This window comes from Engystomops pustulosus, chromosome 5 (assembly GCF_040894005.1).
Source record: "Engystomops pustulosus chromosome 5, aEngPut4.maternal, whole genome shotgun sequence".
NCBI classification, from domain to species: Eukaryota; Metazoa; Chordata; class Amphibia; order Anura; family Leptodactylidae; genus Engystomops; species Engystomops pustulosus.
The window spans coordinates 118082337-118107127 of NC_092415.1; positions in this window are offsets into that span (position 1 = coordinate 118082337).

The window sequence follows — 24791 nt, forward strand, 5'->3', positions numbered from 1 at the left end:
TTTGTTTATATGTGAATTCTTGCCTCAAGCCCGTCTTGCGAGATGACATCAGTAACGCAAATGTGGAGTCCCTATGGGTGGAGATAAGAGGAGGGAAAAATAAAAATAAAATATTACTAGGGGTTTGTTATAAGGCTCCAAATATAGTGGAGGCAGCAGAGGAAATGCTGATAAGTGAAATGGATGCGGCTTCAAAGCATGGTGAAGTACTTATCATGGGGGACTTCAATTACCCAGATATTGACTGGGGGGCAGAAACCTGCAGGTCCTTCAAAGGTAGCAGGTTCTTGTCAACAACAAAAGACAATTACCTGTCGCAACTAGTCCTGGAGCCAACAAGAGGGGGGGCACTGCTGGACCTTATCCTTACCAACAGACCTGATAGGGTATCAAAACTACAGGTTGGGGGGAACCTGGGGAATAGTGATCATAATATCATTGATTTTGTATTACGCTTTACTAAGCATGTTAGTGAAGGGGCAACCAACACTCTAAACTTCAGGAGGGCAAATTTTCATCAACTAAGGGAAGACCTTAAAGGCATAGACTGGGATAATGCTCTCAAAGACAAAAGCCCCCCCCAAAAATGGGACTTTTTCTCATATATTCTGAAAAAGTCCTGTGAGAAACACATACCTTATGGGAAAAAGCATAAAAGGAACAAGAAAAAGCCTATGTGGCTAACTAGTCTTGTAAGGAAAGCAATAAGCGAGAAAGATAAAGCGTTTAAGGTGCTAAAATGTGAAGGTAGCGATGAGGCATTACAGGATTATAGAGAGAAAAATAAATCTTGTAAAAAGCAGATAAAGGCCGCAAAAATAGAGACTGAAAGAAATATTGCCAGGGAGAGCAAAAATAATCCCAAATTATTTTTCAAGTATATAAATGATAAGAAACTAAAAACAGAGAGTGTGGGTCCCCTTAGAAATAACATGGGGGTCATGGTGGAAGGAGATGAGGAAAGGGCCAATCTACTGAATGTCGCCTTCTCAACTGTCTTTACCCAGGAAAATCCCCTGGTGGAAGACACAATGAGGAATAATGTAAATTCTTTTTATAATGTCAACAGTTTAACCCAGGAAGAGGTACGGCGCCGCCTCGCAACCACTAAGATAGATAAATCACCTGGGCCAGATGGCATACACCCCCGGGTTCTGCATGAATTATGTACGGTGATAGACAGACCGTTATTTTTAATATTTGAAGATTCACTGAGGACTGGTTATGTTCCACAGGAATGGCGCATAGCAAATGTGGTACCAATATACAAAAAAGGATCAAATAGCGATCCTGGAAACTACAGACCCATAAGTCTAACTGCTGTGGTGGGGAAAATATTTGAGGGGTTTATTAGAGATGCTATCCTGGAGTATCTCACTGTGCACAACCTTATAACCCAGCGTCAGCATGGGTTTATGAGAGATCGGTCCTGTCAGACTAATCTGATTGGTTTCTACGAGGAGGTAAGTTCAAGACTGGATCTGGGGGACGCTGTGGATGTTGTATATCTGGACTTTTCAAAGGCATTTGACACCGTGCCACATAAAAGGTTGGTATATAAAATGAGACTGCTGGGAATAGGAGAAAATCTGTGTATCTGGGTAAGTAATTGGCTTAGTGATAGAAAACAGAGGGTGGTCATTAATGGCACATTCTCAGATTGGGTTGATGTTACCAGTGGAGTGCCACAGGGGTCAGTATTGGGGCCACTTCTTTTTAATATTTTTATTAATGACCTTGTAGTGGGTTTACACAGTCAAGTTTCAATATTTGCAGATGATACTAAGCTGTGTAAAGTAATAAATACTGAGGTCGATAGTTTAGTATTACAGAGGGATTTGTGGAAGCTTGAGGGATGGGCAGAGAAATGGTTGATGAGGTTTAATGTAGATAAATGTAAAGTTATGCACTTGGGCCATGGAAACAAAAAGTATAATTATGTTCTAAACGGTCAATTACTTAGTAAAACTGAAGCTGAAAAGGACTTGGGCGTATTGGTGGATGGTAAACTTAATTTTAGTGACCAGAGCCAGGCGGCTGCTGCTAAAGCAAATAAAATAATGGGATGTATCAAGAGAGGAATAGATTCTCATGATAAAGACATAGTTCTGCCCTTATACAAATCCCTGGTCAGACCACACATGGAATATTGTGTACAGTTTTGGGCACCAGTATATAAAAAGGATATAGTAGAGCTGGAACGGGTGCAGAGGAGAGCAACCAGGATTATTAGGGGAATGGGGGGACTAGAATACAATGACAGATTACAAAATTTGGGATTATTCAGTTTAGAAAAAAGACGACTGAGGGGAGACCTCATTACAATGTACAAATACCTGAACGGACAGTACAAGGATCTCTCCAAAGATTTTTATACCTAGGCCTGTGACCAGGACAAGGGGGCATCCTCTACGCCTAGAGGAGAGGCGATTCTACCATCACCATAGACAAAGGTTCTTTACTGTAAGAGCAGTGAGACTATGGAACTCTCTGCCGCAGGAGGTTGTTATGGCCGACTCTATGTACATGTTCAAGAGAGGCCTGGATGACTTTCTGGAGAGAAAAAATATCACAGGTTATGGGGATAAAACATTTATTTAATTCTTGAAGGTTGGACTTGATGGACTTGCGTCTCCTTCCAGCCTTATATACTATGATACTATGATACTATGATTGCTCACTGTGGGCAACAAGCAGATGTGACTGTTAACTTCGAAGCAGTGTTAAGAGCAGTGCTAAGGGACATCCGAAGGAGTTTTTGAATTTAGTTGTCACCATTGATGAAACCTGAATTCATCATTACACATCAAAAACTGAGCAACAATCAAAACAATGGATTTTTCCGGGTGAATCTGCTCTAAAGAAGGCAAAGACAGTCCCATCGGCCGGAAAGGTCTTGGTGACGATTTTTTGAGATGCAAACGGCGTCATCCACATGGATTTTTTAGAAAAAGTAAGAACGATCACTGGACAATACTACAGTGAGTTATTGGACAGCTCCGTCAAAAAATTGAAATTGAAATTCGCCGCATTTGGCGAAAAAGAAGGTGCTGTTTTAACACGATAACACACTAGCACTTTCATCCGGAGTTATCGTCGCCAAACTGCTTGAAGTGCGTTATGAATTGCTGCTGCACCCCCTATATTCACCCGATCTGGCTCTCTGCAACTATTTCTTGTTCCCTAAGATCAAGGAATGTCTCACGGGAAAAAAATTTAGCTAAACCAGGAAGTCATCGCAGAGACAGTGGCATATTTTGGAGAGTTCGACAAATCCTATTTTTTGGATGGGTTAAGAGATGGCAGGAACATTGGGAAAAGTGTATCTTTCTGAAAGGGGACTATGTTGAAAAATTTAAAAAAAATAAATTACAAAAAATGGTGTCTTCATTTCTAACTTATTGAACCGCCTTCATAGCTTAACGTTCTGCAGGAGGCTGACAGCTTTGGTAGAGTTTAATTAATACAACTAGGAGTAAAATTAGGTCAGTGTTTAGACTAGTGCAAGGAAGAATGCAAAATAAGTATGATAATATATGGGCTATTTACTATGATTTGGTAGTCAACAGCACATATATTACCATACTTTATGGAGGATGGTACTTTAACTGAAAGGGCACAGTTGTTACACATTTGGTGACTGAACATTAGCCCTTTATATCTTGCTTGATTATGCACTTTAATGAGAATAAAGACAGCAACATTTTTGAAATTTTTGTGAAATATAGAACAGGTTCTGCTATGCCATTACAAAATAATTGTTGCTTTTAGCTGCTACTGTAAAGAAGTTTCCATATTTCCTGGATTTGTCTATCACTCAGACTTTTGGCCAGACATGTTTTGGTATTTTACAGTTTTCAGTCACTGTATGGTGGCAATTTTTAGTCATGGTGCAATGGTATTAGTTAAAGTACTCAGAAACTAATCCGTCAAGAATATACTATAGATCTTGCTGTGTAACTATACTGAATGTATGCAGTCATTGTATGATGTGGTCATTCAATTACTGTATAGCGGTATTATTTACCCACTATGTACAGTTCTATACCCTGTAGACAGCAGTGCTTATTAATTATAATTATAATAATAATAGTAATAATAATTTATCAATTGTGCCAGCAATTATTATTTGTATTTTTATTTATATGGCAAGTTTCATTATGATTGCATAGAAACTTGCAAATCACAGTGAAAGCTTGTGAATAGACATGAATCTTTGATCAAGTTGCATTCAAACCTAGGGGGTATTTAACAAGAGCTGGAGCATTATGACTCTTCAGGTTCATCCGCCACACACCAATAAAACGTTCTGGCCATGTGGTATATCTCAACTGTGTGGCCAGATGAATTCTACCCCAGGCCCCATCTGGTTGAGAATTGCACTATGACTTCTGGAACTGATGCAGGATACTGCTAATATGCTGGTGCTGTAGCCCCTCTCATAAATAGGAGAGTTGTAATTTCTGGCCAATTTCTTAGTTAAATGGCCTTGCTAAATGTATTAGTATTTAAGATATGTAGATCCAGATATATAATTTTGTCTTTACCCATTGCAATAAAAAGAATGTCCTTTTCAGCTTGGACATGTATCTTTTAAGTATTTTTTTTACAAAACCAACGGACCATTGTCACGGCAGGGATTAAACACTCAATTTTTTACAAAACTGCCATTGCCAAAAACTAACCAATATCTAGACAATATAACTAGTAATAAAATGTAATTTTTATTATTAATCAATAAAAATGTCTGTGATTGACTGTACTACAGCATGCTCAAAAAGAAAGGTGCTTTAAATACAGTGTCAGATACATGCCTTGTATTGTCTACTCAGATTACATTTAGTTAGTATGTAAGAATACAGTTCCATAAAATAGGGACATGAAACTTAACCTGAGTGGTAACTAATACTTCACTAGTAATAATAAATTGACTATGCAGTGTAATACCCATAGGAGCTGCACTATATTAGCAATATAGCACAATATTAGCCCTAAACCACTGATGAAGCCAGTTTACTGGTGAAACATGTCGGGGGCTGGGGCGTGGTTTGGCGACATGGTTTGGCTGCGAGAGAAGATGGCCGCGTAGGAGAGAGGCTCCGCTCTACCGACCACCAGTAGAGCGACTAAAAAAGCGAACAACCACTCAAAATGCCGAGCAAACAGGTCCCCTACACAGCAGGGACCCAAGGAAGGAAAAGAGGTGCAAAAGAACAACCGGTAAAGCCGATCGGACAGTTCTTCAGCTCCGGCGCGGCGGGAGGGAAAGATGGCGCCGGCACCTCTCCGCGCATAACGGGCCAGAAGACACACATGGGAGAACAGGCTCCTCAGAGCAAAATTAGATCCAGCGCCCTGGCGCACCAGATGTCCCGCTCCCCCTTTGAGGTACCGGAGCGATGGAGCACAGGCTCCCGACAATCACCCGGGAATCCCAGATCCCCGGCACGAGAAGGAGAGGAAATAAAAGAAGATGGAGGGAATGGCGGGAAAACGCCTAACTCACCAGCGGAGAGTAGATCAGAAACCTCCATGTCGCCTACATCCACAGGATCAAGAGACTCTAGATCCCCAACGAGCAGTCCGGTGAAGCAAAAAGCCAAACACCTGGAAGACCCCTCTTTGCTGGAGGTGAGTGCTCAACCCTTTCAGCTGAGTGATGACAATCAAACAGTGGATATGCTAGCTTCCTATCAAGCTTCAGATAAACAGATTTCAGAATCTTTACTCAAAGACATGCTAATTGCACTAAGAGCATCACTTCAAAAAGACTTATCATGCTTAATAAAGCCTCCATAGAGGATTTAGGTGACAGAGTGTCACATACAGAAAATAAAATGGCGGAATTTGCCACATCCTTTAATGAACTGGCAGACTCACACAATGCTTTAGATAAAGCCGTCTCCATGATTAAAGCAAATCTAATTGACAAGGAAGACCGCGACAGGCGGAATAATATTAAAATATGCTGAATAATATTGCTGAAACGGTTCCGAACGGTTCCGAACGCACAACTAAGAATTTACGTCCAACAGATGACAAAAACCTTATTACCTGACCTGGAAGCCTATGAGCTCAGCGTAGATAGGGCTCACCGAGTCCCTCGCCCAAATAACCTTCCAGACACAGTCCCAAGAGATGTCCTGGCGAGGTTTACATTTTACTATACAAAAGAGCAACTGTTAGCCCAAACGAGGAAACTACAAACGCTTCCATCTCCGTACAACTCGCTGAAACTATTTACAGATTTGTCCTCCGCTACCCTCCAAGCCAGAAGGGAGTTTTCACAGATCACACTGATTCTAAGAGAAAACAACATTATTTACAGATGGGGCTTCCCCACCAAAATACTGGTGAAAAAGAACAACACCATCATTCCCATCAACAATGTAAAAGAGGGAATCAACCTAAAGGGAATCCAAATCATCCAAAAAAGATTGATCCAGAATGGCGCTCAAGAGGCAACATCCAGAATCCATCATGAATGAAAAATCGACATATTGGTGGTTGGTGAGATGACCTTTATCACCCTACGTATACCCGTAGACTGATCTTAGATCCTAATCTATTTGTACTAAATTAAGTATTAGTACCGTAAAGTTTTTGTAATGTTCTAGTTCTATACTCTGTTTCACAATATGCATGACACAGTGTTTTGTTTTAAGTTAAAAAAGAAAGGTCATTTGAACAAAATGTGTAGAAGGTCTAAATATAACTTGTGGCACAACACCGCAACACACCCACCAGCAAAAACAAAAACCCACAATAATGGGAGTTAAATTAATATCTCTCAATGTAAAAGGGCTTAATAGCCCATTTAAACGTTCAATGATGTGGAGGGAGGCTCTGAATAGCAAAAGTGACATTGTACTCTTACAAGAAACCCATATCAGCAAAAAAAGACCACCAAAAGTTACCCATCCAAAATTCACTAAAATTTTGATGTCATCATATGAAAAGAAAAAAAGATGGGTATTGGTAGCTTTTAGAGATACCTTAGCTATCGCAGTGCATCAAGAAATAATTGACCCTCAGAGCAGGTACATTATAATCACCTGCACAATAAATAATATAGACTACACACTGGTGAATATCTATGCCCCTAACACCAGACAAAGAAAATTTCTAAAAAATCTGCTCAAAAAGATAAGGGAAGTTCAAAGAGGTGCTTTGCTGATATACGGAGACTACAATACCATTGGACACACAGCCATGGACACGACCGCACAATCCTCACATAGGGATTTTACACTTAATCCGTTCCTATGGGAGAATACCTATTCGATGTATGGCGAGTACAACACACCTCTGAGCGTGATTACACGTATTACTCTGCAAGACACAAGACATATTCACGCATCGACCATATAGTAACAGATAGATTCACACTAGACAAAGTAACATCATCTTCAATAGGGCCCATTCAATGGTCGGACCATGCAACAATATCAGCCACCATCTCTGACATACACTCAGCCCAGTCAGACTATGTCTGGAGGGAGAACATGACAGTAGTAGCAAAAGAACCACACAGCACACAATTTGCTGAAAAACTTAAAGAGTTTTTAAAAAACAATGACACCGATAATGTTAGCCCCTTCTCTATGTGGCACATACACAAACTATTTATAAAGGAAGAACTAACCAAATTAAATAGCAGATTCAGAAGAGAGAGAGAGAGGGAAGTGGCAGCTTCCCTGCTACATATACAATTCCTTGAGAGACAAAACAAAGAGAATTGGTCACCCTCAGTAATTTCAGCTCTCAATGAAGAGCGAATCCATCTTCGCAACCTATTTGCCCACAAATATGCTGTAGCAATGCAGAAACTAAAGATTAAATATTACTCTCAAGACCAAAAAGCAGGAACACTCTTAGCAAAAAGAATTAAACAGAGAACCCAAAAAGCAAGGATCCCCTTCCTAATCAACCCAGAGAACAAATCCAAAGTCCTATCACCCAGGGATATTGCAAATACCTTCATGGCCTATTATGCAAGCTTATATAACCTGGAGAGAGGAGGTGAGGTGACCCCCCCGGACTCTAATTTAATCTCCTCATTCCTAGGGGAACTCCCCCTTCCAAAAGTAACAGAGCAACAACTCCTTCAGCTAAACGCCCCCCTGTCAATAAAAGAAATAATAAAAACAATTCACTCCATACCTAAAAACAAAGCCCCTGGTCCAGACGGTCTCCCAGGATTATACTATAAAAAATACTCCAAAATATTAGCACCATACATGCTAAAAGTCTTTACACACGCTGCCTCGGAAGGATCATTTCCCAGAGAAATGCTAGAGGCAATTATAGTCACAATACCTAAACCCGGCAAAACCCCTGATAGACCTGCACACTTTCGCCCGATATCATTATTGAATGATGATATTAAAATATATGCCAAAATCCTTGCAAACAGGGTAAAAGAGGTCATACCATCACTCATATCACCCGACCAGGCAGGCTTCACTCCATCAAGACAGGCGTCGGACAATACTAGGAGAGTTGTTGACTTACTGCAACATTGCGAACTAAATCACATCGAAGCATCCTTCATAACTGTCGACGCTGAAAAAGCGTTTGACAGGGTAAATTGGAAATATGCATTCGAGGTACTCAAGAAGATGGGGCTTGAGGGTCATATATTTATGGCAATAAAAGCCTTATACTCGAACCCCTCCGCCACTGTATTCGTGAACGGGGTCAGATCAAAACCATTCACCCTGACAAATGGCACCAGGCAGGGATGCCCTCTATCCCCAATTATATTTATACTCTCCATAGAGCCTCTGGCCATAGCAATAAGAGCTCACCCCAAAATAAAAGGAATTGTTACGGGCACAATAGAAAATAAAATAAGTTTATTCGCGGACGACATAATCCTAATTAATACCGAACCCATAACAACGCTAGAATATGTTTTTAAAGTGATAACAGACTACAGCAAAATCTCATACTACAAAATTAACAGCTCCAAATCACAAGTTCTCCCAGTAAACATACCAAACTCGACACTGAACTATCTAAAACAAAACTACTCCCTTGACTGGAGAGATAATCAAGTAGACTATTTAGGCATTCACCTAACGTATCCGGTGGCTAAACTTTACAAGCTAAATTACATTAAGTTGCTACAAGAAGTAAAAATAGAACTTGAAAGTTACGCAAAACACACAATATCGGGGTTTGGGAGAATTGCAACTTTTAAAATGATGACCTTACCGAAGTATTTATATTTGTTTAGAACCCTGCCGATCCTCATACATAACTCCTTCTTCAAACTCGCCAATTCCCAAATAAACGAATTTATATGGCAAAATAAACCTCCCAGAATAGCACATAAAATTCTAAGCAGAAACAAAATGGTAGGAGGCCTTGGCCTTCCGGATTTATATGATTACTACCATGCAGTAGTTTTAGACCAGTCCCAACACTGGTGGAGGAATAATACTGATAAAATATGGTGCACAATAGAAAAACTACATCAGAAAGACCACCCCCTCCAATTCCGCATAATGTCACACATGTGGCGGACAGAGCCCCCTCCATCTAAGCTTCTTACAACCCAAGCATTAGATAAGGCCTGGAAATTACTAATGCAGCAACCGGGCAAAAAAGAAACAATTTCACCTCAGCAGGTCCCAATAGGCCTTTTAGACTTTTTAATTGGGAACTTACCCACCTACACCTGGCATACACAAGGAATTTGCACACTGAGAGATCTACTTTCGGGATCCTCAATATCACCCTTTACAATTTTGATGCAGAAGTTTTCCATTCCGAATGGAGACTTTTATTTATATCTAAGAATCCGCGATTTTCTCCAAAAAAGAAAAGATCCTTACCCAGAATTAGATACTAAGGTCTTAAACACACTAAACTCCCCGACAGGGATCAAAAGAGGCATATCTTACTTCTACAACATCTTAGGGGGAAAGGGCATATTCACTAAACTCCCACACATGACAAGATGGGAGATAGAATTGAAAGCAACATTTACAGAACACCAATGGACCAAAGCTATACAATTTACAAATGCAAACTTCAGATGCATAGCGCATCAAGAAGCACTGACAAAGACAAGAATGAGGTGGTATTTCACCCCTACACGCATTCACAAAGCCTTCCCGACGGCCTCACCTGAGTGCTGGAGGGGATGCAGATCAAAAGGGACTCTACTACATACACTATGGGGTTGCCAAATAATACAACCCCTATGGGATAGAGCCCGCTGTACTATTAACTCTATTACTAATAGCGTAAATGAATTATCACCTGCAACTGCCCTAATCCTGATAGGGATAGAAAAATATCCTCCCACTCTGAGAGTGGTGATCTCACAAATACGTATGGCAACCAAACTGGTCCTTACCAGACACTGGAAGACTAAGACCTGTCCAGACTTCTCAGAGGTAACATCTTTAATCAACGCAAATTGCATAATTGAAAAAGCCATCGCATATCAAGAAAACACATATAAAAAATATCAAACAAACTGGAATGCCTGGTTAAATAGCCCATACAACAAAGCATAACCTTTCTACACTACACATTCAGACCTAAGCTAAAAAGTTATGTTAGTTGTTTAAATCGTTACTGAACCTTGTTTGTTGTTCAACTATGTTAACACCGACTAAGACAGGGGGATGATACCCTCTTGAAGTAAGAATGATTACAAAAGACCTGGGCTCTAGAAGATAACAAAGCTATGACTTATGCTGCATGGAACTTTTGATTCAACTCACTTACACCGCAGTAAAGAACTTTCTCTGTGATCAAGATGGACTTATGACCATAACTACAACCTATAAATAGCCCTATCCTCTACAACAATGTTTTATCTGGTTTAATATATTGTATGATCATTCTGTATCATTTATACCTTTAATAAAAAATAATTAAAAAAAATAAATAAAAAAAAAACATGTCGGGGGCTAATCTTTGTGTATTAATCAACGCTGTTGTTCCCCCTTGATCTCCCAGTACTCCGAATATTTCTATCACTCATGATAGAAGAACTCCAGTGGATGATCAATTATACAGTATACTGGTATAGTATTCAAAACTATACTTGCAGGATTATAACTGGTCTTATCAACACCTACTAGGATCTCGCTATATACAGTGCAGACAGGTCACAATATTCTTAATATAGCACATTGTGCAGCTCCTATGGTTTACAAGCTGAGACACTCCATAGGGATATGTAGTCAATTTATTATTACTAGTGAAGTATACGTTACAACTCAGGCTAAGTTCCCACTGGTCTCTGCCCCTTCTTTGTGAAATCATATTTTTACATACTAACTAAATGTAATCTGATTAGACAATACAAAAATATAAGGGCAGTATCTGATACGGTTTTTAAACAACCTTTCTTTTTGAGCATACTGTAGTACAGCTAATCACAGACATTTTTATTGAATAATAATAAAATTGATGTTTAAGTGTAAAATGTAGAGATGAGCGAGCACTAAAATGCTCGGGTGCTCGTTATTCGAGACAAACTTTTCCTGATGCTCGAGTGCTCGTCTCGAATAACGAGCCCCATTGAAGTCAATGGGAGACTCGAGCATTTTTCAAGGGGACCAAGGGTCTGCACAGGGAAGCTTGGCCAAACACCTGGAAACCTCAGAAAATGATGTAAACACCACGGAAATGGACAGGAAACAGCAGGGGCAACATGCATGGATGCCTCTGAGGCTGCTTAATCGCACCATTATGCCAAAATTATGGGCAACAGCATGGCCATGACGGAGTGACCGAATGAGGCTAGATAGCATCTAAAACATCCAATAATTGACCCTGACTCTATAGGCGACGGCATGCAGAGGCAGCGGCAGCAGCGGCAGGCTAAAGAATGTCATGGCGACATAACCTTAATGGACTCAGGCTTCAAACCAATGGGTGGCAGAGAGGAACCAAAGAGGTGAGCAAGAAGCGCTGAAATAATTTCCTATGTTAACAAAAGGTTGACGGTATATTTAGTCGATAACACAGCATGGTAGCGATATAGTGACCAAGTTCCATAACGTATCTGGTGAAACACCCGAAAAATTAGCCTGACACAGCTCGTTTGATAAGGGGACGACATGTGGAGGCAGCCATGGAGACGACTTCCATGATTAAGAGTGACAGTATGGGGCATCCATATTGCTTCTATGATTGAAACTTCAGGTCTCCAGCATGGCGGCGACAGATGGGCCGAGTTCCATTATGTATCTGGTGAAACACCTGAAAATTCTGCCTGACACAGCTCGTTTGATAAGGGGATGATATGCTGTATATCCTCTCGTGCTCCAGCGTCTGGGGTATAGAGAGTTGAAAGTTGCGCATGGAGATGCTGTGGAGGATCGTGGAAGCAAAATGGACAGGAAACAGCAGGGGCAGTATGCATGGATGCCTCTGAGGCTGCCTAATCTTGGGATGGAGCTGGCGTTCCGCTGCCAGGCAAGCTTTCACCTGTCCAAGACCCTGTCTCTCGGCTTCTCCCCGAACAGCACTTCTAAAAACCTTTTGTATAAGATCAAGTGTAGTAGTGTTTTTATAAGTTTGGGTTATGGCGGGTGAGGGGAATGTAAACAGATGCGCAAGAAGTGCTGAAATAATATCAGTAAATGATAAAAGTTTGCCTGTATATTTTGTGGATAACACAGCAGGGTGGCAACAAAGTTAACAAGTTTGATGTGGAAGCCATGAAAACAACCCAAAATTCTGCCTGACACAGCTCGTTTGATAAGGGGACGATGTATGGAGGCAGGTATATGGACGACTTTTGGAGGCAGCTATGGAGATGACGTGTGGAGGTAGCAATGGAGACAACGTGTGGAGGCAGCTAAAAAGACGACCTGTGGAGGCTGCTATGGAGACAATTTAATTTGGATAGTGCCTGTATGTGGCAGTCCAAAAAGTTTTCAAACCAGAGGAGCAGGTAGGTGGTCCTCCAGAAAAATTAAATAGATTGAGTGCCTGTATGTGGCAGTCCAAAAAAGTTTTCAAACCAGAGAAGCAGGTAGGTGGCCCTCCAGAAAAATTAAATAGATTGAGTGCCTGTATGTGGCACTCCCAAAAATTGTTTAAAACACAGGACCGGGTAGGTGGCCCTCCAGAAAAATTTAATACATAGAGTACTATAGCTAGAGCCAGTTGGCCCTGGCAAAGTTTCCTCTGCTTTAGTGTACAAAGAGGAGGAGAAGGAGGAAAATGAGGAGGAGGAGTGCATAAATTATTCAGGTTGAGCTTCCTTCACCTGGTGGAGAATGGAAATCCTGAGAAATCCAGGCTTAATTCATCTTGATAAGCGTCAGCCTGTCAGCGCTGTCAGTCGACAGGCGTGTACGCTTATCGGTGATGATGCCACCAGCTGCACTGAAAACCCGCTTGGACAACACGCTAGCGGCAGGGCAGGCAAGAACTTCCAAGGCGTACAGCGCCAGTTCGTGCCACAGCTTTGAAACCCAGTAGTTGTAGGGAGCTGTGTGATCTTTTAGGACGATGGTATGGTCAGCTACGTACTCCCTCACCATCTTTCTGTAAAGATCAGCCCTACTCTGCCGAGACTGGGGAGAGGTGACAGTGTCTTGCTGGGGTGACATAAAACTGGTAAAGGCCTTGTAAAGCGTACCCCTGCCAGTGCTGGACAAGCTGCCTGCTCACCTACTCTCCCTCGCTACTTGTCCTGCAGAAGTACGCCCTCTGCCGCTAGCCCTGTCAGAAGGGAAATACTGTTTCAGCTTGTGCACCAGGGCCTGCTGGTATTCATGCATTCTCACACTCCTTTCCTCTCCAGGGATGAGAGTGGAAAGATTTTGCTTGTACCTTGGGTCCAGGAGAGTGAACACCCAGTAATCGGTGCTGGAATAAATTCTTTGAACGCGAGGGTCACGGCACAGGCAGCCTAGCATGAAATCTGCCATATGCGCCAGAGTACCAACGCGTAAGAATTCACTCCCCTCACTGGCCTGACTGTCCATTTCCTCCTCCTCCAACTCCTCTTCTTCTGTCCATACACGCTGAACAGTGAAGGACTGAACAATGCTCCCCTCTTCTGTCTCGCCAACATTCTCCTCCTCTTCCTCCTCATCCTCCTCCACCTCCTCCGATATGCGCTGAGAAACAGACCTGAGGGTGCTTTGGCTATCAACAAGGGAATCTTCTTCCCTCTTGTGACGAGCGCAAAACTTCCGACTTCATGCTGACCAGAGAGTTTTTCAAAAGGCCAAGCAGCGGGATGCTGAGGCTGATGATGGCGGCATCGCCACTGACCATCTGTGTTGACTCCTCAAAGTTACTCAGCACCTGACAGATATCAGACATCCACGTCCACTCCTCATTGTAGACTTGAGGAAGCTGACTGACCTGACTACCAGTTCTGGTGGAAGTTGACATCTGACAGTCTACAATCGCTCTGCGCTGCTGGTAAACTCTGGATAACATGGTTAATGTTGAATTCCACCTTGTGGGCACGTCGCACAACAGTCGGTGAGCGGGCAGTTGGAGGCGGCGCTGCGCTCCCCTGAGAGTGGCAGCATCTGTGCTGGACTTCCTGAAATGCGCACAGATGCGGCGCACCTTCGTGAGCAAATCAGACAGATTGGGGTATGTCTTGAGGAACCGCTGAACTATGAGATTTAACACATGGGCCAGGCATGGCACATGTGTCAGTCTGCCGAGTTGCAGAGCCGCCACCAAGTTACGGCCATTGTCACACACAACCATGCCTGGCTTCAGGTTCAGCGGTGCCAGCCACAGATCAGTCTGCGCCGTGATGCCCTGTAATAGCTCTTGGGCGGTGTGCCTTTTATCGCCTAGGCTCAGCAGTTTGAGCACCGCCCGCTGTTGCTTAGCGACGGCACTGCTGCTGTGCCTAGAGCTACCGACTGATGGCTGCATGCCCACGGATGGTAATTCGGAGGAGGAGGTGGAGGAGGGGTGGGAGGAGGAGGAGGCATAGTAGGCCTGAGAGACCTGGACCGAGGTAGGCCACGCAATCCTCGGCGTCGGCAGTATATGACCAGCCGTAGAGTCAGACTCGGTCCCAGCCTCCACCAAGTTAACCCAATGTGCCGTCAGCGATACATAGTGGCCCTGCCCGGTAGCACTCGTCGACTTGTCCGTGGTCAGGTGGACCTTGTCAGAAACGGCGTTGGTCAGGGCACAGATGATGTTGTCTGACACGTGCTGGTGCAGGGCTGGGACGGCACATCGGGAAAAGTAGTGGCGGCTGGGGACCGAATACCGAGGGGCAGCCGCCACCATGAGGTTGCGAAAGGCCTCGGTCTCTACCAGCCTATAGGGCAGCATCTCCAGGCTAAGTAGTTTGGAGATGTGGACGTTGAGGGCTTGGGCGTGTGGGTGGGTTGCACTGTACTTCCTCTTGCGCTCCAGCGTCTGGGGTATGGAGAGCTGAACGCTGTGCATGGAGACATTGGTGGATGCTGTGGAGGATCGTGGAGGCGAAGGTGTGGTTTTCGCATGGGAGGTGTTTGGGTCGGGGTCCTGGGCAGGGGGCTGACTAGCAGAGGCAGCAGATGACACAGGGGAAGGGGCAGTGGTGTGCCCGGCCGGAGGTGAATGGCCTTGGTTCCATTGAGTGGGGTGTTTAACATTCATATGCCTGCGCATACTGGTGGTGGTTAAGCTGGTAGTGGTGGAACCCCTGCTGATCCTGGTGTGGCACAGGTTGCACACCACAGTCCGTTGGTCATCCGATGTTTCTTTAAAGAACCTCCAGACTTCCGAAAATCTAGCTTTCTCCATGGGAGCTTCACTACATGAAACATTTGGCGCTGATGCACCAGCTCTGGCCCTGCCTCTCCGTCTGGCCCCACCACTGCCTCTGCCAACCTGTTCTCGTCGAGGACTCTTCTCCGTCTCAGAAGCACTGTGTTCCCCCGGCCTATCAACACAGCTTGGGTCTGTCACCTCATCATCCTCCGATCCCTCAGTCTGCTCCCCCCTCGGACTTCCTGCCCTGACAACAACTTCACCACTGTCTGACAACTGTGTCTCCTCATCGTCCGACACCTCTTTACACACTTCTTCCACTACGTCAACAATGTCATCATCACCCACAGACTGCGACCGGTGGAAAACCTGGGCATCGGAAAAGAGCTCAGCAGCAACCGGACAAGTAGTTTGTGACTCTGGGAAGGGTCCAGAAAACAGTTCCTCAGAGTATGCCGGTTCAAATGCCAAATTTTCCTGGGAGGGGGCAGACTGGGGGGAAGGAGGCTGAGGTGGAGGAGTGCTGATTTCGGAGACATGGGTGGACTGCGTGGAAGACTGACTGGTGGACAAATGGCTAGAAGCATTGTCCGCAATCCACGACATCACCTGTTCGCATTGTTCTGGCCTCAACAGCGCTCTACCACGAGTCCCAGTAACTTGAGACATGAACCTAGGGAGTGTAGCTCTGCGGCGTTCCTCTGCTCCCTCATCAGCAGGTGGTGTCTCACCCCGCCCAGGACCACGGCCTCTGACCCCTGCAGTAGTTGGACGCCCACGTCCACGCCCTCATCCTCTACCCCTAGCCCTCGGGTTCAACATTTTCAAAATTAAAGTATAAACTGTAAATTTTTTTTAATTTTTTTTTTTTGTTTTATTTGTGTTTTTGTCAGCACCTGTCCAGCAATCGCACAACCACAACCAGGCTTGGTGCTAGCTGTCAGACTAGGTAGGTGGTGGCGAACTCACCCTGCGACGTCCCTGCGGGCTAAGGCCCTGCCTAAAGCAGATAAACCTCCCTGGTAAGGGCGAACCCACTATCAGGAACCTAACTGATGGTCCCTGAGTGACCCTACAAGATGACAGGGAAAACCTACTTTGTCTGGCAGCTGCTGGATGGTGGAGCGGACAGGTAACCGGGATAATGATATAGGTCAGTGTTCACACTGGTAACAGAAACCGACACAAGACAGACAGGAAGGTGAGGTCACACTAGGAGATAAACGATACTAAGGGACAAACAACAAATACAGGCAGACAAGCGAAGTCAAACAAACCGGGTCAAAACCAAGATGGCGGCAAAGGTACAGATTCGTATAGCACATAGAATGGTCAGTAGGCAAAGCAGAAGTCAGTACACAGAATAGCAAGAAACACAATAGCAAGAGCACCAGATACACAGAAAGACTGCAATAACCAGCACCAAATGAAGGGGCTGAGCAGAATATAAGGCAGTAATGGACACTGCCTCCAGCACTGACTGGCTCAGCCGTCCGTCACTCAAACCGCAGCTGCAGGCAAAAAGAGTTCAGAGACACACCCAGCTTTCCCAGGATCAGAAATGCAGCTGTCAATCACAGGCAGCTCTGGGTGTGGCTTTCCAGCAACAAGAAGCCTGAAACCTGATCTCATCAGTACAATTTGCGAGTCCTGACAGTTTTGGTTTTTTTTTTACAAAACGATGCTATCCTATTGCTATGGCTAGTTTCTAACCTACACTGACAGCACACAACTGGATTTTGTGCTGTGCCTGATGACATTGAGGTATACAAAAAAATAAAAGCAAAAAAAAATCAGCAGACTGTGCCTAATTCCATCAAACCCCTAATAAATTGTCCCACTTAGGTGTTTGAGATGTGTGTGTCACTAAGAGCTAAACAGAATGTTCCAAAGTGTCTCTGCAAATTCCTCACAATATGGTACTAGCTGCACTACTAGTGCCAGCAAGGTCAGCCACAAGCAAATTAAAAAAAAAAATATATATATATATATATATATATATATATATATATATATATATATATATACACACTCACCGGCCACTTTATTAGGTACACGTGTCCAACTGCTCGTTAACACTTAATTTCAATCACATGGCGGCAACTCAGTGCATTTAGGCTTGTAGACATGGTCAAGACAATCTCCTGCAGTTCAAACCGAGCATCAGTATGGGCAGGGGTGAACCTAGCCTTTCTGCTGCCTGAGGCGAGCTATAGAAAGACGCCCCCCCCCCACTCCATATATGTAATATATCAAGGAGTGTCAGAACCAGACCCAAATCATATTGGTTTACTTCGGAAATAAAGCAATGCAAAATACATAAGAGCATCCCTCCATGTACTATATAATAAACAAAGCAAGCTACCACAAAGAACAAAATACATACAACAATCCGCGATATAATATAAAATCAATACATCATGCCACCATATATTATAAAATACATACAGCGTCCTTCATGTAATATATAATAGATCCAGTGTGCCGGCGTATACCATAAAATACATACAACATGCCGCCGTATACCATATAATACTTACAGCGTGCCGCCAGTTCTGTGGGCGGAAATGCCTTGTTGATACCAAATTCCTCACAATATGGTACTAGCTGCACTACTAGTGCCAGCAAGGCCAGCCACAAGCAAATCAACGAAATATATATATATATATATATATATATATATATATATATACATATATATAAAATGCTATTGTAGGCCTAAGAAAGTCGGTTGGGTTCTTGTATGCCTAGTTTCTAACCTACACTGACAGCACACAACTGGATTTTTAAGTCACTTTAAGTTTTGAAAAAAAAAAAATTGTCCCACTTAGGTGTTTGAGATGGATATGTGTGTCACTAATTGCTAAATAGATCGTTCCCAAGTCTCCCTGCAAATTCCTCACAATTTGGCACTAGCTGCACTAGTAGTGCCAGCAAGCCCAGCCACCAGCAAACAAAAAAAAAATATATATAACGCTATTCTAGCCCTAACAAGGGCTGTTGGGTTCTAGTAGACTCACTCCTGCCTAACAGTAAGCTAATATAACACCCTAACGCTATCCCTGCAGCAGCAGCAGCTCTCTCCCTAACGGCATCCAGACAGAGAATGATGCGAGCAGCGCGGGCAGGGGCTAGTCTATTCCAGGGTCACCTGATCAGGCCAGCCAACCACTGCTATCGACGTGTAAGGGTACCACGTCATGCTGGGTGGAGTGCAGAGTCTCCTGGCTTGTGATTGGCTCTGTTTCTGGCTGCCAAAAATCAAAACGGCGGGAGATGCCATTTTCTCGAGCTGGCAAAGTATTCGTCCGAGCAACGAGCAGTTACGAGTATGCTAATGCTCGAACGAGCATCAAGCTCGGACGAGTGTGTTCGCTCATCTCTAGTAAAATGTATTACAGCTAAGTGTTGCTGCACTTTGTCTGACACTTTGGAAAACTGTTGGTGTGTGTGTGTAGTTTGTCACTGTATGGTGTTACACAACCTCCAGTCTTGAGTCTTTAGATGCTGGGGGCTCCTGACACTGCGGACCCCATAGCGGCTGCTACGACTGTGTCACATCCTGAAATAAGACCAGATTTACTAAGAGCATGCACCACTATTGGATTATCTGACTCAAACTGCACATTAGTAAGGCAAACTGCACAAAGGAAGTTTGCACCACTTTTGATTTATCTGGGCCATAGTATGGAACAATATTAAAATAAAAGATCTCTAAAAACGTATTGAACTGTTTTATGTGAGACAAAAGAATGTATGTGCTAGACAAGCATTATTAATTAATAGATTCACATTAAAGTGGAATGTTTTATAGTAAAAAGAAAAAATAAACAGAAAATAAAATAAACTATCATCAATTAAAAAGGATGTCTCTCCAGAAATTAACATAAAATTATAGTAAAATGTGAGAGCTACGAGAGTTTCAGTTCTAAAAAGAAAATATAAAAATAGTGGTCAGGATTCGGGATCAGTGGATCCTCTGGATCACCGCGGGAGGTGGTATTAGCCGACACCTGGGACTGGAATCTACTGTAAGTGGCACCTGGTCTTCACCAGAGCCGTGCTCAAGGTACCTTAGCAGGGGACAGTCTCGTGGTCAGGTTCAGGCACAGGGTCAGGCGGCAGAGATGCAAGGTCAAATCCAATCCGGGGTCAGCAACGGGAGGTCCACCACAGGAACAGGAATGCATGAATACACAGGAGCGTGGGAACAGGAATGCAGGAACACAGGAACAGGAATGCATGAACACACAGGAGCACGGGAACAGGAACACAGGAACACAGGACACAGGAACACAGGAGCACTCAGGAATATCTCAGGGGAGCTTTCTCAATGGTATAGGATCAAAGATCTGGCAGGGTTTGCAGGAAGAGGAAGGCTTAAATAGATTTCCTGAAAACGGCCAGCACCAATTATTGGTGTGCTGGGCCTTCAAATTCTAGACTGCCGGCGCGCACGCCCTACGAAGCGGGAGAGCGCACAGCCAGCTGCTGGAGCAGGAGCGTGCATAGGTAAAGTATTGAGGGTGCTAGGGACCACTGGGAGGCGCGGGTTCGCCCGCGACCCATCCTGTCTGTCTTTGGGGCACCAGCACACCGAGGGGCACCCCTGACAATAGCATTGTTGTATTTGTTTAATCATCTTGGCCAACATTTTCTCAATAATTGGGCATTGATTGATTGCCATTTTGATCGGAAAACTCCTCAATATTGTATAGATATATTGTCCAGACCTGAGAATGCAATACAAGGCCCCATTTTTGCATGGTATAACAGATATGATTGTAAATACCTTTCGGATTTATGAGGTGGCTGAAGATATGCTGACTTGTTGCTGTTGTGATAGGGCAAGTCAAGGGATTCTGTCTTCACTTTAACCTGGCTCTGACACATTATGAAAGTTGTTTGGCCTAGTGCCTAATGTGACCTCTACTTTTACTTGTCCCTTGAAAGGTCAAGATAGATAACAGCTGTGAGTCACATTCTGTAGGCATTTCCTTATCATGCTCTTCCTTCTAATGATACTAAACACTTCTGGCATTTGCAGGATTCAATTAGTAATATTGCACAAGCAGAATAGTACGAAAATGGCATGGAGATACAGTAAATTAGAAACCATCTGTTACTGAATAGAATTCTCTGTAAGTTTATTAAATAAAATTTTTGTGAAAAATAAGTTTTGGGTATATAGAAAATCTTGAAATTGTCAACCATGTTACACCTACACATTCATCTTATAATACTACTGAGATAAAAAGGACAACCTGATTCTTTATCAATTTGTTTCTGTTTTTGCATATTTTAGTCTTAATTTGGTTGAAATCATGTATCTCAGCTGATACCATACAATGTAAAAGTACATGTGGCATAGAACCTACATCAAAGTTCCTATGAACATGAATGAAGAATGAAACCCATGGAATACAGAAAATGGAAGGTTTCCAAGTACATCATATACATGATATAATATTTGGACAGGCCTGTGGATTTCCTTGTGCAATGTACATAGGGGCAGTCACTGTCTCTTTATGTCATACGTCATGTTGGATTTCAACATGGCCCATAAGCTGTAGTCATGGGAGATAAGTGCTGCCAGAGATGTCTGGTAGTTCCTTGTCTCCCTCACTCTAATAAAATAAACATTCACGTTTATCTTCATGAACCTGCCAAATGAGAATTTGGCTGACATATATCTCATGTGCATAAATCAGCTAAAGAAAGTCAGTTAAGTTACATATCTAATGATTTTATGTGCACTGCTCCGTGCAAAAATACCCACTCATGATTTTCCTGATATTGCATGTATGTAAAAATGGGAAATATCCATATTTTGACCATTGTATCACTTTTTATGTAACCAGTATTTGTAAATTGAAGAAGTTTAGCACCTGCAGGTTTATCTTTAATTCTCAGTTTTCCCTAAATTGTGGGTGGAAGCCAGTTGTTCATGCCTCTCAAACACTGCACAGAATGAAAACAGGAGTTTTGACTACCAAAATATTCTCTATCACTCAATAAAAGCAGCAGAAAAAAGATGATATAATGGAAAGTACTGAACAACATTTATACAAATACACTTATATAGGCTTAATTATCTTCGGCATCCTCTGTTTGCCTATGTCAGTTGCTCTCTCTTAATTGCCTTTTCTTTCAGCTACGCCCACCCCTTTCCACAGGGTGTCAGTGAAAAACTGACATTTTTTTTATCAGGGTTCAGTCAGTTTTCATTCAGAGTTTGTTCAGTGTTTTTTACACGCTATTCTTTAGCAAATATATATGCACTTGCATGTGCACTCTGAGGAGTGCAATGCATTTTTGATGCATCTCCATAGACTTGTATTGTGCATTTTTCATGTGTGTAAAAGTAGAATCTGGATGGACAGATAGCTGGACAAGATATGAAGCTCAAAAAAACTCAAGTGCAGTTATTAATAATCAGAGGTATTAGAAAGGGTAGAATGCTCACCTTAAGCATGTCAAGCATCTAATATATATTTATCTTGGAAAGGCAGCATGCCATGGAAAATAGCCCAGGGTGTAGATGTGCAAGGTAACACCCTTAAGTTAGTGATGATGGAGTACGTGCAAGTAGAAAAAGTCCACAATGGGCGCATGTCTTCCGATAAACGTCCACTTCTTCTACTCATAGTAGTTAAAAAGTACAAACATTGCATTTTGGCACTGTAATAGTGCCTTCGTCAGGTTTAAAAATATATATGTGAATACAAACAAAAAGTAGTGAATACTAGACTCCATTACATGTTTCTTTGTATATAGACTAACAAAGCCTCATTTTGGGTATAGAAAATATGCCAGCATGCCATTTGAGGTAACCTGGCCCCTTTAAAGGATAATTTGCTTTTTCATTTCTGCACAGACACAGATCATAGTATAGATCGGTGGTCCGTGGTTTAAAATAGCTAGATTACTTATTTAATATTTCAGGTGTCATCACAGAAAATCATTTCCTGGGTAAACATGAATTTGATGCAGAAAGAGACAAACTTACTAATAGCATTAGTAATATTACTATGAATGGAAGTGAGTGTTATTTTATCAAAAAAGAAGAAACTCTCACTAATGTGTTTTTAACATGGAATGAATTTTTTACTAGGAGATTTTCCATGTATTGTAAGTCTCCTCGTGTTATAGGGCTATTCCCATTCCTCTATGTGCACTGTATGTGCACTTTTTTGTGGTGCATTTTATTGATCGTGTGTATACATCTATATGTATATTTTTCTGTTGGAAGGTATGTTTAGATGTTTTAATTTTCTATAGTTTCAATGGCTTCGTTCATTCCCTCTGGTGCAAGAGACTTTAATCTGTATATCCAGTAGGACTCCTTCTTGTTCTTTGGATCATGATGCCAAGGGGGAAATTTTTGTTACTTCTTCACACTCAAGAAAGAATCCCTTAGGTATTTTGTTTACTCCATGATCATCTATATGTTTTAGACTGTTCATATGTTGAAGTCTCATGGGTTTCATTTTGACTATACCCAAACAATACAGTGCGTTTTTCGAGCATCTCCATGCTCTTAATCATGGTATAACCAACATGTGAAAATGGAAAATTTTTAAAACAATAACCAACCAATCCCACATCAGTGGGCGTTCGTTGACGTATGGTGGTACTTCAATTGGGATAAGCCCCAATACTATGCAAGCACTTCCATTGTGTGCTTGATATATCCTCCATTCACCATGGAACTTCATCACAGGGTGAGCTGCATGAACATTTATTCTGCTTTTTATCAGTGAAAAATCACTGGAGCCAGAAAGAAAAAAAACAAAATGGCCTCAGTGAAAAATCACTGATGTGAAAAAAATGCCATTGTGAAACCATCCATGTATTAATGTATTTAATATGCTAATTTATTTAACTAACAGTCTGCCTGGGTAGACCTTGATTGGTTTTCAACAACGCACTGTAGACTTATGGTGCTGGTCTTTGTCCCTAATGCCTGCACCACGGTTTTATTAAGAAGGCTTCCTGAGCAAATAGGGTCCCCTGTGTTGGGTCCCCTGCTGCATGCAACCATAGGGTCCTTGGACATAAGTTAACATATATTTTGAACTATTTTGCTAATTTTTTTTACCAGCTTTTAAGCCTAAAATTTTGCTCAATAGTTCTACTTCAATCCTGTAATCTTGTCATCCTGTCCCAAATAAAACATGCTAGCCCCCAAAAATGAAAAAGAAAGTTAGAGTATTCAAATTTCACATTAAAAAAATGTTATGAAAATCAGATTCTTGAGGAATTTTTTACCAAGGGATCCCTTATAATATTATATTTGGTATACCTATAGTAAATCTTTATTAAACCATATCTTCTTTGAGGTAGAAGGTGGTTTAGGGGGAAATGACTGAGAAAAAAATGTATCTAAGATTCACATAGGAACTGGTTCTTTTAAAATAGAAAAACTGAGCTTTGAAAGTCAAAATGAAAGTAAAAAGAATGCCTGCGCAGAAGAACATTGCTAAATATTTAGCAACAATTGCAATCTTATTATTGAGCACTTATTGAACTCTCTAGTTTAAACAAACCATGTCATAAATAAATTGTCATTCAGTATATTATTTCAGCTGTAAGGACAATGTTTCAACATAAGAGGTATGGATGTGACTTGTTGACTTGCTTATACATAAGAAATAAAGAAAAACACAGGTTTATTAAATAACATCTAAATCAGACAAACCTTTGAAACATCACTGTTAACATTTAAAAATCAACAAAAAGGCTAAAGGTCGTAGAAGATCAAGTGAGGCGCTAATAGTTGTGCTTTTTCCATTTTCTTATCGATCAATATTATGTTTTTTCAAGCGAAAATTCAACAACAGAGTTATTGCTGACCTTTTCCTCACCTTTCTATTGTGAATAAAATCACAGCAATATAACAAACGACTTTATAAACTGCACAGCTTTTCAGATTGTTTGAGAAAGGGCATTTCTGGGAGTTTAAATTTTGTTCACATGGCATTTACTGATCATTGGAGTCTTCAGCCTGTGACAATATGTGGAAATTATTATTTTTACTCTACAGAAGTGGCTATGACAGGTTATGT